The sequence below is a fragment of the Taudactylus pleione genome, unplaced genomic scaffold (assembly GCF_031769625.1).
Source record: "Taudactylus pleione unplaced genomic scaffold, aTauple2 ptg000137l, whole genome shotgun sequence".
Taxonomy (NCBI): Eukaryota; Metazoa; Chordata; class Amphibia; order Anura; family Myobatrachidae; genus Taudactylus; species Taudactylus pleione.
This window is the reverse complement of record NW_028284539.1, coordinates 1,770,020-1,784,120: the sequence shown is the minus strand read 5'-3', so window position 1 is coordinate 1,784,120 and position 14,101 is coordinate 1,770,020. Positions and strand designations below refer to the sequence as shown.

The window sequence follows — 14,101 nt, the reverse complement described above, 5'->3', positions numbered from 1 at the left end:
GCCAACTCGGGATATTCCCGAGTCGGAGCCGCTCACACCGGAGTCGGGTCTGCATAGACCCTGCTTTCCCGACGTGAAAGTGGACGCTTGGAGATGACGTCATCTCCAAGCACCACTGAAGCCGGACCAATTGGCTCGCTTGCAGCGCACTCCAGGTCATCGTGGCCCGGAGTTCGCTGTTCTCACAGCAGGGATTCACGGGCTACACCCGTGTTAAACCCTGCTATTTACCTGGGTTGGATTGCCGGGTCACTCGACCCGGCGATCCAACCCTCTCCCCTTTTACACCAGGGAGCTGCCCGGGTTAACCCTGCAATAACCCGGGTTTTAGCTCCGGTGTAAAAGGGGTATAACAATGTTTCAGGGCCCTTAATAAAAGGGCTTAATAAAAGGGCTTTCCAGCCCTGAAACATTGGATAATTAAGGAATAAAACTACTTTGATTTTTAAAAGTCTTCCATTGGCATTGCCTATACCTATGTACTATACTTTCATGGAGGGCACAGAAGCAAAAAAGCACCTATCATTAATCGGAGTGCCAGACCATTTGGGCAATTTTATTTATTTATGGTATTCTAATGTCTGTTTTACATTTATTGATGTTACAATGAACCACTTCCTGCCTTGGAATGATGCACTTGGTATACATAGGCCCTTAGTGGCATTAGATGACCGCTGCTCTTGATACTCTTTGGTCTCTGGGTCTTGACAAAGGGTCCGGTGAGGCCCAAAATATTGACATGTACATTATTGATGCTATATGAGTGAATAAACGTCTATCCAGAAGACTGAAGAGTGGTCTCTCTATATTTGCATATGCTTTGGCTAGCTATGGACTGTTTGTACAGTGATGCATCACAGTCCTTCTGAAGTGGCTTCTGTTTTTAAACACGATGGTTGCTATGGCTACTGATGCTTGCCTGACGTCATCGGTTGGTGCCTTGTGCACTGATCTGTCATCACCATGTATGTTGACAAGCTACGTGTGTGACATCTTCAGATGGTGCCTTGCTGCAGGAGCTGATTATTATCAAGGTGCACGTAGTGATTGGGGATATTAGGTGAACTGCTTTTTTATCATTATTCTTGTATACCCTGATGACGATACATTAAAAGTATGAAAATGTTGGATTAATCCTGTGCTTCTATCTAACTATTGATAAGGAAATAATCATAAATACGATGAAGTATCCTTGAAGAATTTATTTTATGTACGTCCGTACAGAGCTGGCAGAAATATCATTGCAAGCTTGCCCATATATTGACTGTACAGAAATTATATACCAAAAATGATTTTACACATAAATCAATCAAATGATTCAAACAATAGTCATTATCCCACTCCCCTAAGACCTATGGCTAATCAAATAATAATTTTACTCCCTAATTGGAAGAAATCCAATCTCATCATTATAGTCACGTAGCACTAATCATGTGTTTTATGCGCCAGACATCAAGAAAGGCATCTAACCTTTATACATACTTATCAGTTACTCATGATTCTGATAAATGGCCTACCACAACCTGGTATTTTAAGCCAAACATAGCCAGCAGCTGGGTATACTTCCTTATAGCCTTGCAAATCTTGGAAAGGTTGTATTAACAATAAAATGTTTGCACATATAAGCAAATGCATAGTTATATAAAAAGTTATATAAAAGTTATATAAAAAAAACAATTAGCAATGGTTTCATTCAGCCGCCATATTGTCTTCACGCAGCCATATCATTCCCTTCTCTGAAACTTATCAGTTTCACTATCTGAACATACTACTTACACAAATCAAGAAGGTTCATCTCAAATGATCACTAGGGAGGAGTAGGTAGACATACACCAACAGAATGGGTAAATTGGATAAGGATAGGATTGTATGCTAATACTCAACTTACCAGACAGGGGAATCCTTATGTTTTATATGAACATTCTTGTCACAATCCTGGCTAGTTTTTACCTTTTGAGACTTACCTCTGCCAGCTGCTCCATGGATCTGTGTTTGTAATTCCCCTGGGAGGTCTGCTCTGGCTGAATCATGCTGGCTGTGACAACCCTGTGTGAGCAGACTGCTCTCCGCCCCACACGGATTGATCACCTGGACTCTGCCCTGTCTGTGAGCATTGCTAGTCTTAATTGGAATCACAGGTGTGGTCCTGATTCTCAAGGGCTGCAGAGATGATTACTCCCTCTGCATGTTGTGCCTTGCTCCACTCAGAATGCCACTGCCAGACCACCTGTCTGTATCCACCAATCGCTGCCAGACTCTAGGTATATAGATCCTCCTCTAATAGCACTCAGTGCTTGAACATCTTGTTACGTCCCATGGTGTACAATTTGTGCTATAGCTGTACCTCTAGTACCAGTATGTCCCAGGCTCCTGCTGGTTCCTAGACCAGTGCTATCCGTAGGCCTGCTGCATTCAGCTATCCACGCTACCATCTCTCCGCCACGGCTCCCAGGCCGCACCAAGTAGCTTCCATGCTACCATCTCTCACCTACGGCTATCCAGGCCACTCCAAGTAGCTTCCACACTACCAGCTTCTCTACACAATGCTCCCAGGCCGCACCAAGTAGCTCCATGCTACCATCTCTCACCCACGGCTCCCAGGCCGCACCAAGTAGCTTCCACACTACCATCTCTCACCCATGGCTCCCAGGCCGCACCAAGTAGCTTCCACGCTACCATCTCTCACCTACAGCTCTCAGGCCGCTCCAAGTAGCTTCCACACTACCAGCTTCTCCACACGGATCCCATGCCGCACCAAGTAGCTTCCACGCTACCATCTCTCACCCACGGCTATCCAGCCGCTCCACATAGCCACCCAGCTACCAGCATCTACCCATGGCTATCCAGCTGCTCCATGTAGTCACCCAGCTACCAGCGTCTACCCATGGCTATCCAACCACTCCACGTAGCCACCCAGCTACCCGCATCTACCCACGGCTATCCAGCCGCTCCACATAGCCACCCAGCTACCAGGGTCTACCCACGGCTATCCGGCCGCTCCAAGTAGCCACCCAGCTACCAGCGTCCACCCACGGCTATCCAGCCGCTTCACGTAGCTACCCAGCTACCAGCGTCTACGCATGGCTATCCAGCCGCTCCATGTAGTCACCCAGCTACCAGCGTTTACCCACGGCTATCCAGCCGCTCCACGTAGCCACCCAGCTACCAATGTCTACCCACGGCTTACCAAGCCACAACAAGTAGCTTCCATGCTACCATCCATCTGCAAGACCATCTACTAGTAACCCGACCAGCTCAGTCAGCCTTCCTGCCGGTCCCAGTCCGGTTCCTCCAAGTCCACTCACCTCACGGCTCATTTGCTGCACCAAGTAGCTTCCGTGCTACCATCCATCTGCAAGCTCATCTACTGGTACCCCGACCAGCTCAGTCAGCCTACCTGCCGGTCCCAGTCCGGTCCCTCCAAGTTCCTTTTGGTCTCACTCCAACGCTTCAAGTTTCCAGTTCCAGTCACTCATCACCAAAGGCAGTTCTCACTGCTACCCACTTCTTATATTTAAAGAGCTATTCATATTGTCCATGGTTCCTGTCCAGTCGGTCTCCAGTGATTCCAGTTCATCATCTGAAACAGGTAACTCCCTAGCACCAACTGTGACACTTCTGGTGTGGCTAAGAAAGGAATAATATAACTAGTTGAAGCTAGCAATTAATTCATGTGTAACATATTCGCAATTTTCTCAGTCACCTCCCTCATCACCTAGCTCATATATGAAGTTCTCATGTATGACAACTTCTTGGCTCAGAATATGATAGATATCAGCTGGCCGTGGTGGTGGAAGACTTTCATAGGCTGGTTTCATTTACTATACAGAATCTGAGATCTCTCCACCAGTGGATCCTGGCCAAAAGAGTCTCCTCATCTAAAACCACAATGGTCATCTCATATTGTGCCTCTATTTTCTTGATCCTTTTACAATATTGTCCAAACATAGTAGGTCCACATTTGATACTCAGGTCTGCTATGCCTATCACCATTGTCCCATACACAAATTACTGTATGATTCCAGAAAGGAGTTTGGTAATGCCTATACCTAGCCATCCCCAAGGTTCCCAACCAGCTCCTCCTCCTATCTTCTGTAATTTCTTCTGCATCTCTGCCACCTTCGTCAAATGTCCAGCAAATTCTGCCCTATTATCATAAATATAAGTGCAATATTCCTGTCCTACCACTGCACACGTACCTCCTTCTGCTGCCAACAACTGATCTAATGCCATCCTATTCTGTAAAGCCACTTTCCTTATCTGAGCAACTTCCTCCACTGTCTGATTAATGGAAACAATCAACTCATCCACCATTTGATCCAGTAAGAATATTTGAAATAACTTTTTCTACCAGTTAAATAGTTGATAGGGGAAAGAGTACTCCTGTGGTACATTCTCCATCCATGTAGTTAAAAGAGATACTCCCTTTGGGGGGCGTGGCCACGGCTGCAATAGTGTAGGACACAGGGACTCTGAGCTCTCTGGCTGATAATCCTGCTTACCCCTCTTGAGACCCCTATATCAACGTTACTACCCTGCTGTCTCTCACATACCTTGCCAGGAACCTGCTGACTTGGTTGGAGCTGTGTGGAGTGAGGAGAGTGGCTCTTGAGGGCCTCCATTGCATTTCCTGGGCCTGCCTGTTTACAGATCCTGTGACTCCAGAGCTGCACCCAGGCCTCTCCTCTCCTGTTGGCTTCTGTATTACGCAGCCTGTCTGTGCCTGACAAGGGGGCTTTGCTGGGAGCTTCTGGTCTGCTTCTCCTGCCTGGCTTGTGTTTAGAGTCAGGGTCAGAGAGGTTATCTCTGAGTCTGATACTGCCGGAGTTCTGCCAGACTTCAATATTTCTCCCTGCTCTGTGTGGAGAACTGTCTGCTCTGCAACTGTGGGACTCAGCAACACTTCTCTTCCTGTGAGTGATTTCTAAGTTTGGAGGGATCTCTGCCTGTTGCTGCTGCTGTGTCACTACCTGTGCATTTATATATTATAACTTGTCTCCTACATTATTCTCCTACATTATATTAATACTATGGGGAAAACAGGTCATGCTGCTGCTGCTGCAAAACTGGAATGCTTTGCCCGTTCCTCTACTCCTGTGCCCCCAGTGTGTTGTGATCCCCAGGGTACATCCAAGTCTGTGACCCCACCTCCCCCTGCTGCATCTGGGTCAGATTCATCACCAGAATTTACGCTGCAACAAGTGCTGGAAGCAGTTACCTCCTGCGAGACTAAATTGGCAGATAAGATTGAGAAAGTTCAATCCGATATATCTTCTCTTCATCAAGGTCTCCAGCAGGTCGGAGAGGCAGAAACACATCTATCTAATCTGGAAGATTCCCAGACCCCACTACAGGCTCAAGTGGCCTCCCTGACATCCCAAATGACCGCAATGCAGCATAAAATTTCCAATATGGAGGGCAGACTGCGCCGCAACAACGTGTGGTTCGTTGGTCTCCCGGAAAGAGAGGAGGGGTCTTCACCTGAAACATTCCTTGAGAAGTGGTTGGGGGATACATATGGCAGAGACTCATTTACTAACCAATTTGCTGTGGAGAGAGCGCATTGGATCCCTACCCATTCCGTGCCGCCTGGCGCTCCACCGCGCACATTTATAGCCAAATTTCTTCATTACCAGGACCGTGATACTGTGCTTCGATTGGCTCGAGTTAAAGGGCCACTGGAATGCAACGGTGTATAAATTTCTGTGTTTCCTGATTTCGCAATGGATGTCCAAAAAGACAGAGCTAAATTCCTTCCAATAAAGCGTCGTCTCCGGGATTTAAATCTTCAGTACGCTATGATTTTTCCATCTAAGTTGCGAGTGGTAGCGGATGGAGAGTCAAAATTTTTCTCTACACCACGGGAGGCTGCGGCGTGGCTGGACCAGAGATCTCCTGGGAACAGGCAAATGGCACCGGAATGACTGTACTGATTGCATTTGCTGATTATATTTGTTTATGGCCAGAAATTGCTAGTGTCATTACGACATTAAATAGGCCTTTTTCTGATATTCCAATACTTATATTTCTATATTAGTATTTATGTTGTGATATTGGTTGGATATTGTTCTATGTCCCGCTCCCCTTACTGGGTATATTTCTTTTTTTTCTGGTAGGGTTTTTCTTTTTTTTATTTGTTGTTTATATTGATATTTCGGTCAAAATATGGCCGGAGAGTTCCGTTGCATTGGTGGTTATTTTTATCCCAGTGCCTTTTACACCTATAAGGATCGAGTAGTTGTATCCTGTGGGTTTTAGTGTAGTTTAGTTTAGTTTTGGGTTTAAGTATGCCTAAGTTCGGGTGGGTATACAGGGTGGGGGGTGGCTTTGGATGGGTTGTCCAGTTTTTTTCTTACAAATGTTTTTCTTTATTTTTTCTTTACCACACTATTTTCAAGGTAACTTCAATTATGCTTTATAGTTCAATGTATTACAATGGTGAAACTTTTAACATGGAATGTCCGGGGGGTTAATGATCATTTAAAGCGCTCTTTGGTCTTTAAAATGATTAAGCAATATGGCCCTGATATTTCTTGTCTAATGGAGACGCATTTGGTCAGGAGTAAGGTACTAGCTCTAAAAAGACCATGGGTGGGATGGGCTTATCACTCCTCACATTCTTCATCGTCCAGGGGTGTCTCCGTTCTTATTAATAAATCTGTCCCTTTTTCTTTTACTGCCGTCCAAACTGACCCTTATGGCAGATATGTGTTTCTGGATTGTGTACTGTATTCTAAGCCCATTTTATTGTTAGCAGTGTACATCACCCCTCCTTTTTCATATGATGTTTTAAAAAAAGCTGCTGAATTTGTGGCCCGTTCTCCAGATACGCCAGTGCTCTGTTTGGGAGACTTCAATAATATAATGGACCAGTCTATGGATAAGTGGCGTGAGTCTTCAAGTTCTCTTTCTAAAGGTGGTGAGGGCTTTGCTAAGTTTGTAACTGATTTGAGATGGGTTGATGCGTGGCGAGTTAAACACCCTGGAGTACAACAATTGTCCTGTTTTTCCTCCACGCATCACTCTTTCTCTAGATTGGATTTGGCCCTGGTGTCCCCATCTGTTGTACCTAATATAACTAACATTGAATATAAAGTCAGAGGAATCTCAGATCACTCCCCACTTCTGGTAGAATTGAATATGTGTAGTCCTAGAGGTATCCGTTTATGGAAACTACACCCCTCTTGGCTTCTTCAAATGGGTGCAGGTTCAGAGCTGGAAGTTATGTGGGATGGCTATTTTACTGACAATGTGGGATCTGCCTCTGTAGCTAATGTTTGGGACGCCTTCAAGGCATACTTGCCTACTCTCCCGGGACTGTCGGGAGCCTCCCGAAAATCGGGTGCCGCTCCCGACACCCCGCAAGACTAGGTAAGTCCCCCGGAATAGATGCCGGCTCCACGCTAACCCTCGCGCCAGCTGCAAAAGTGGGCGGTGCGGGGGTGTGATGACGCGATTCAGCGCGAATCGCGTCATCGTAGCCCCGCCCCCTGCCTTATAATGCCAGTAATATTGGCATTACAAAGCGGGGGGCGGGGCCACTATGACGCGATCGCGTCGGCACGCCCCCACTCCACCTCTTTGACCCACCCCCATCCTCCCTGCTGGACGGACCTGCCAGCTCCCTCCCGAAATCCCCTGCCAAGATGTCGGCAAGTATGCTTCAAGGCCTATTTACGTGGGTCTCTGATCAAAAGGGTAGCAGAATTAAAAACAGTTTACAGGGAAAAAGAACGTGTTTTGGAGATGGCCTGTAGAAATCTTGAGTTGGATTACTTGGGGGACAGGTTGGATTCTTCATGTTTAAAATGGTTGACTGCACAGACAGAGTGGACTGATCATTTGATAGAATGAACCGTAGACTGTTATTCTGTTCTCATTTATATTATATGCAGGCTGACAGAACTGGTAGTTTTCTGGCACACTTGGTTCATGCTGATCGTCCTTCTGCTGTTGTCTCGGAACTAGTTGGGCCTGAGGGTTCTATGGTCACATCTACACAAGATATTGCAGAGGTTTTTAGTTTATTTTATAAAAACTTATATCAAATACAGTTGACTGAGGACGTGAATGCTTTGTCATTATATGTTGCTTCTGCTAAGCTTCCAAAATTGTCATCCGAGGCTCGGGCATATTTAGATGTCCCGTTGACCCTGGAGGAGGTAGATGCTGCGATTAGTTCCTTTCCCGGTAACAAGGCACCCGGATCTGATGGGATTCCCATAGAGATATATAAAAAACATGCTCGTATCTTTGTTCCAAGACTTTTAGATCTGTTTAATGGGCTCTATGAAGAGAATTTGTTCTCTCCATCTATGTCTGAAGCCATAATTGTTGTGCTCCCTAAACCCGGGAAGGACCCTAGATACCCCGATTCCTATAGGCCAATTTCTCTAATTCCCACAGATGCCAAAATTTTGGCTAAGATCCTTTCTATTCGGCTAAACACTGTTATTACTTCGGTTATTCACCCAGAACAATCAGGATTTATGCCAGGCAAGTCGACGTCGGAGAACATTAGAAAGCTGCACACTCACTTGCAGGCCTCCCATGGTGAGGAATCGTCCTCTGTTATTGTGTCATTAGATGCTGCAAAAGCATTTGACTCTGTGGAGTGGACCTTTCTGTGGGAGGTCATTTTATGTTTTGGGTTTGGGCAGGTGTTCTTGAAATGGGTAAAACTTATGTATGCGGACCCTACTGCCAGGGTGTCAGTGAATGGGTTTATCTCCCCATCCTTCCCCCTGTCTCGGGGCACAAGACAGGGTTGCCCCTTGTCCCCAACCTTGTTTGCATTGTCTATTGAGCCGTTAGCCTGTATTATACGTTCTCACCCTGATATTATAGGTCTACAATTGGGTAATAGAATGGACAAAGTTTCCTTATATGCAGATAATTTATTACTTTTTTTGTCTGTGACAGCTATGCCTGTGGTTCTTCAAGTCATAGAACAATTTGAAATTTTTTCTGGTCTTAAGATAAACTGGGACAAATCATCTATCCTTCCTCTTAGGGGGTTGTATCCGACTGTTCCCATTATCACTCTCCCTCTCTGTTGGGTAAATAAATGTAAATATTTAGGTATCTGGATAACTAATTCCCCAAAGGACTATATAGTATTGAATGTTGAGCCCCTGTTTGTCTATTTAAAGGGCAAACTTCAGTCCTGTCGCCGGCTCCCTCTTACCGTTACTGGTAGAATTAACTTAATCAAGATGGTGGTGCAGCCAAAATTTGTGTACGTTTTGCAGCATTCTCCTGTTTTTATTACAGATACATTGTTTAGGCGTTTGAATAGTCTTCTTTCTTCATTGGTCTGGGTGAATCGTTGCCCACGTATTCAATTGGCAGCTCTGACCCGATCTAGGTCTGGGGGAGGTTTGGCTCTTCCAAATTTCAAATTTTATTATTATGCAGCGTAGATGGCACATGTACGATTATGGCTTCAAAACAACTCCCCTAATGCCCTGCACGTTTTGTTGGTTTCTCAGATTTTTCCTAACTTTACACCATTACAGGCCTTGCTTGCGGGTAGAAGTATACAGAAAGGCCCTCCCCTGTTGATGCAAGCTATTAAGATATGGAAATTGGTATCTAGTATTCTACAGTTTACGGGATTAGATCCAGACACTTCTCTATGTAGTTATCGTATATTACCTGAACTGGCCTCTTTACAGCTTGAGGTGACATGGGGTTCTAGCGGTGTAACTACATTGGGTCATTTATATGACACTTCAATTCTTAAATCTTTTGCGCAACTCCAAGAAGCTCATCATCTCCCTCAATCATATTTCTATAGATATTTACAATTACGGCATGCTCTCTTGGCTCAATTTTCAGATGGCCCTCCTCTAATTCAAATATCCCCATTGAAGTCATTCCTTTTATCTTTAGGTCCCCAGAAGATGCTTTCTTACTTATACTCCTATATATTGTCTTCTTATCATAAGGATAGTTTACCACATCTTAGATCAAAGTGGGAGAGAGATATTGGCCTTATAAGTGATACGGAATGGGATAATGCTCTAGAAGCTCCTCGTATTTCCACGACTTCTATAAGATTTCAACAGATTCAACTGTTTATTCTACACCGAACCTATTTAACTCCTGTTCGTTTGCTAAAATTTGGGGGGAGAGCATCTGACATATGCCCTAAGTGTAAAATTAGTAGCGGTACTTTCTGGCACCTTCTATGGGATTGTCCGGTGGTTAGCATTTTTTGGAATAAGGTTCTGAGAGTTTTGTCCAATACAGGTATTGCTACCACTTTAGCTACGCCATTGACGTGCTGTTTAGGCTCTATGGACGATGAGGTAGTGGACAGATATCTTAAGCAATACATTGTCAATATGTGTACATTAGCTAAGGTATGTGTGGCTCGGTCGTGGATGGCTCCTACAGGACCAGATTATAATGCTTGGCTGTCCTTGGTCCGTACCACTGTTGAACATGAAAAACATGTGTTTATTTGTCGCAAAGCTGAGAAGAAGTATGAACGTATCTGGAGCAGTTGGCTTAAATCCTGTTATGCCCGTGCACTGCCTAATGATTGACCGGTATATTATTGTTAGGATAATGAGGTAGATTATTACTTTGTTGGAGGTAATGTGCTGTGTGATAAGTTGAGAGCAGAATTTATTGGGATCTAGTTGATTTTGCCAATTTTTAATGTGCTATTTTTGACAATATTCCAATATTTGTATAGTGTGGTAATTTTTTGTTTTTTATATATATATTTTATGTGTTTATGTGTGTGTGTGTATATATATATATATATATATATATATATATATTTATTTATTTTTCTCTGTTTATTGTTTTGGTATACAGATTAATATTATTTTTTATAAGCAATGGATCTGGGATGCAGTTTGTAGATCTAGGTTTTATATTCCAGATACTGTAATTTGATTATGTATTTATGTGTATGTATGTGTGTGTATGTATGTATATATATATATATATATATATATATATATATATATATATATGTGTGTTTGTATGTATATATATATATATATATATTATTTTTTTATTATTTATTTTGTTTGGTTATTTGTTAATGTATATCTCTAAACCAATAAAAATTTACTCAATTTAAAAAAAAAAAAAAAGAGAGATACTCCCCTTTCTTTATTTCCCTCATACTGCTCTGCCTTAAGTATGTCAAACCTGCTGGCACTAAATCATGCTCAACTGGTATGTTTCTGGGATACTGATCCAGGTGATCAGTAACTCTCACATAAGGGACTACATATGATAGTGCACATTGTCCACTAGCCCCCAATGGAATCCATGAATAAGCCCATTTTCCACATATCCAATACACTCCCTTTGGTAGAGGTAAACCGACACTGGTATAAAAGTATCCCATATATGCCATAAAGTAGGCTGTATTATTTCCCGCAGCATCATTACAAGTTGCATTATCAATAGTACACATTTCTTTTTAATTGGGATAAAGTCTGGTTCTACATTAAAAGTCCTTTGTCATTAATGTTATACCAACCGCAACTAGTTCAAGACTGAGCAGGCATCTTAGTCACAAAGGTCAGTGGCAAATGCAGGATTTTGAAAGGGGAGTTTCCAAACTGATTGAGATATATATACATATATACATACAGTGGTCGAATGGGTAATTTTGAAGTGGGGGTATGGGGATTCAATATGCACACTTCTGGAACAAAAAAAAAAATGAGCGTTGTCACGCATCCCAGGGCATGGATACATGTTAATGGGGGTGTGGCCACTTAAAATGGGGTCGTGTCATGCATCCATCTCTCATTCTTTCCTTTCATCTCTCAAGCTTTACACCTCTCGCTCCCTCTTTCCATTTCTCCCTCTTTGCACCTCTCACTCCCTCCTTCCATTTCTCACTCTTTGCACCTCTCACTCCCTCCTTCCATTTCTCACTCTTTGCACCTCTCACTCCCTCCTTCCATTTCTCACTCTTTGCACCTCTCACTCCCTCCTTCCATTTCTCACTCTTTGCACCTCTTGCTCCCTCCTTCCATTTCTTACTCTTTACACCTCTCGCTCCCTCCTTCCATTTCTCACTCTGTGCACCTCTCGCTCCCTCCTTCCATTTCTCACTCTGTGCACCTCTCGCTCCCTCCTTCCATTTCTCACTCTGTGCACCTCTCACTCCCTCCTTCCATTTCTCACTCTGTGCACCTCTCACTCCCTCCTTCCATTTCTCACTCTTTGCACCTCTCGCTCCCTCCTTCCATTTCTCACTCTTTACACCTCTCGCTCCCTCCTTCCATTTCTCACTCTTTACACCTCTCGCTCCCTCCTTCCATTTCTCACTCTTTACACCTCTCGCTCCCTCCTTCCATTTCTCACTCTTCACACCTCTCGCTCCCTCCTTCCATTTCTCACTCTTTGCACCTCTCAGTCCATCATTCCATTTCTTTGTAACCTCCTGCATCTCTAACTCTGTTTCCTTTTCTCATCCCCTGTACCTCTTACTCTCTCCTTCCCTCTCTCACTGAGTGCTATAGACAGGTTATACACCACTCAGTTAGTACATATGCATCATACTCATTACCTGATTCACTGCAGCATGCCTGGAACAGAAAACACATGTAAGGGCTTATGTAATTGGTTGTGATTTTTTAAAAGCAAAACTACCTTGGTTTTGCCTTTAAAATAATTGACACTTTAAAAATACGGGAAGACCCGCATAAATCGCAGCAGTTACAGATCACAACCTATTACTTAAGCCACATAGGTTTCTCATATAAAACACACACATTGGCACATGATAAGAAACAAAAATCCATAGGGCCCCACCCAATAGGGGAATAAAGAAACATATAGGCCCCATAGTAAATATATAAATCACATAAACTTTACATGACATTAAAAAAAACACACATACATACACACGGACACACATTGGCACCCATTAAAAAAACACATAGGCTCCCTGCACAAAATATTTAAATCAAATAAGAGTTGCATGGAAGAAAAACACACACAGTGGCACCCATAGAGAAAAACCGAACACATAGACCACACAGAAAATGTATAAATCACATAAGCTTTACATGAAAAAAAAACCACATTGGTACCCATAGGAAAAATCAAACACATTGGCCCTGCAGGAGAAATTAAATAAGTTACATAAGCTTTGCATGAAAAAGGAAAACACGTTGGCACCCATAAAGAAAATAAACTCATAGGCCCACACTACAGAAAATAACTAAATCACAATCTTTACATGAAAAAAAAACACATTGGTACCAATAGGGAAAATATCAAACTCTGAGGGACCTGCCACAGATAATAAATAAATCACATAAGCTTTGCATGAAAAGAAAAACACACACACATTGGCACTGGGAAAAAACAAACAAACTTATACAGGGGAATTAAATTGTTCTGGGTGGTGCCTATGCTAATAGGCACCCAATGGATCAATTCAAATGCTGCTCCTTTGGACACGCATTACTGTGGGTGACAAATTGCTTCTCGCAGCTTCCTGAAGGGACAAGAAGAACTGAGAAAAATCTATGGTTTGAACCATCAGTTTAGACAGGTTTAGCCGTTATGTGTGGCTAAACCCAGTGCTAGTAATGGATTTCCGAATAAATACTATTGATCCATTGGGCTCCCATTACTTTAAACATCACCCAGAGAAATTGAATTTCCCCCATAGGTTTTGAGTTTCTGGAGCTATTTAATTGTTTCCCTCGTGCCCAGCACTTAGTCAGGAGATGCTGGTTAGTGTTTCCTAAGCTAGGTGTTTAGGCGTGCTAACCAGCATTTTCCAACTAAAATGCCTTTTCGAAATCCTGTCAGCGCCTCGTTAAACTGAAAAAACAGCATCATGGATTTCACTTTAGCTAGATTTCTGCTCGCACACTCAGGAGGGTGCAAGCATAAATCCTCTTGTAGGACTAAAACTGGGTACACATGAGACGATGTGTGTACCCAACGATGCGACCGGGCCAACATATTGGGCGGCCAGAACACATTAGATGTTCCAGTGCCCGACCACCCGATATATATCGGCCCCTGCCATATCCTGCTGCATGGGGTTGTTTAGTTGACGACTAAACAGGAGGACGCAATGGCCGACATAGTGGGTACACAT

At 43.5% G+C, this 14,101-nt stretch overlaps 1 protein-coding gene and 1 pseudogene across 2 annotated transcripts in view; one reads left to right on the top strand and one right to left on the bottom strand.

Annotated features, from left to right (window-relative positions):
• MOCOS (molybdenum cofactor sulfurase) overlaps window positions 1-14,101 on the top strand; it is an 805,385-nt gene that overhangs the window by 635,569 nt on the left and 155,715 nt on the right. The window lies entirely within an intron of this gene.
• LOC148522869 (syncytin-A-like) lies at window positions 3,802-13,962 on the bottom strand (annotated as a pseudogene).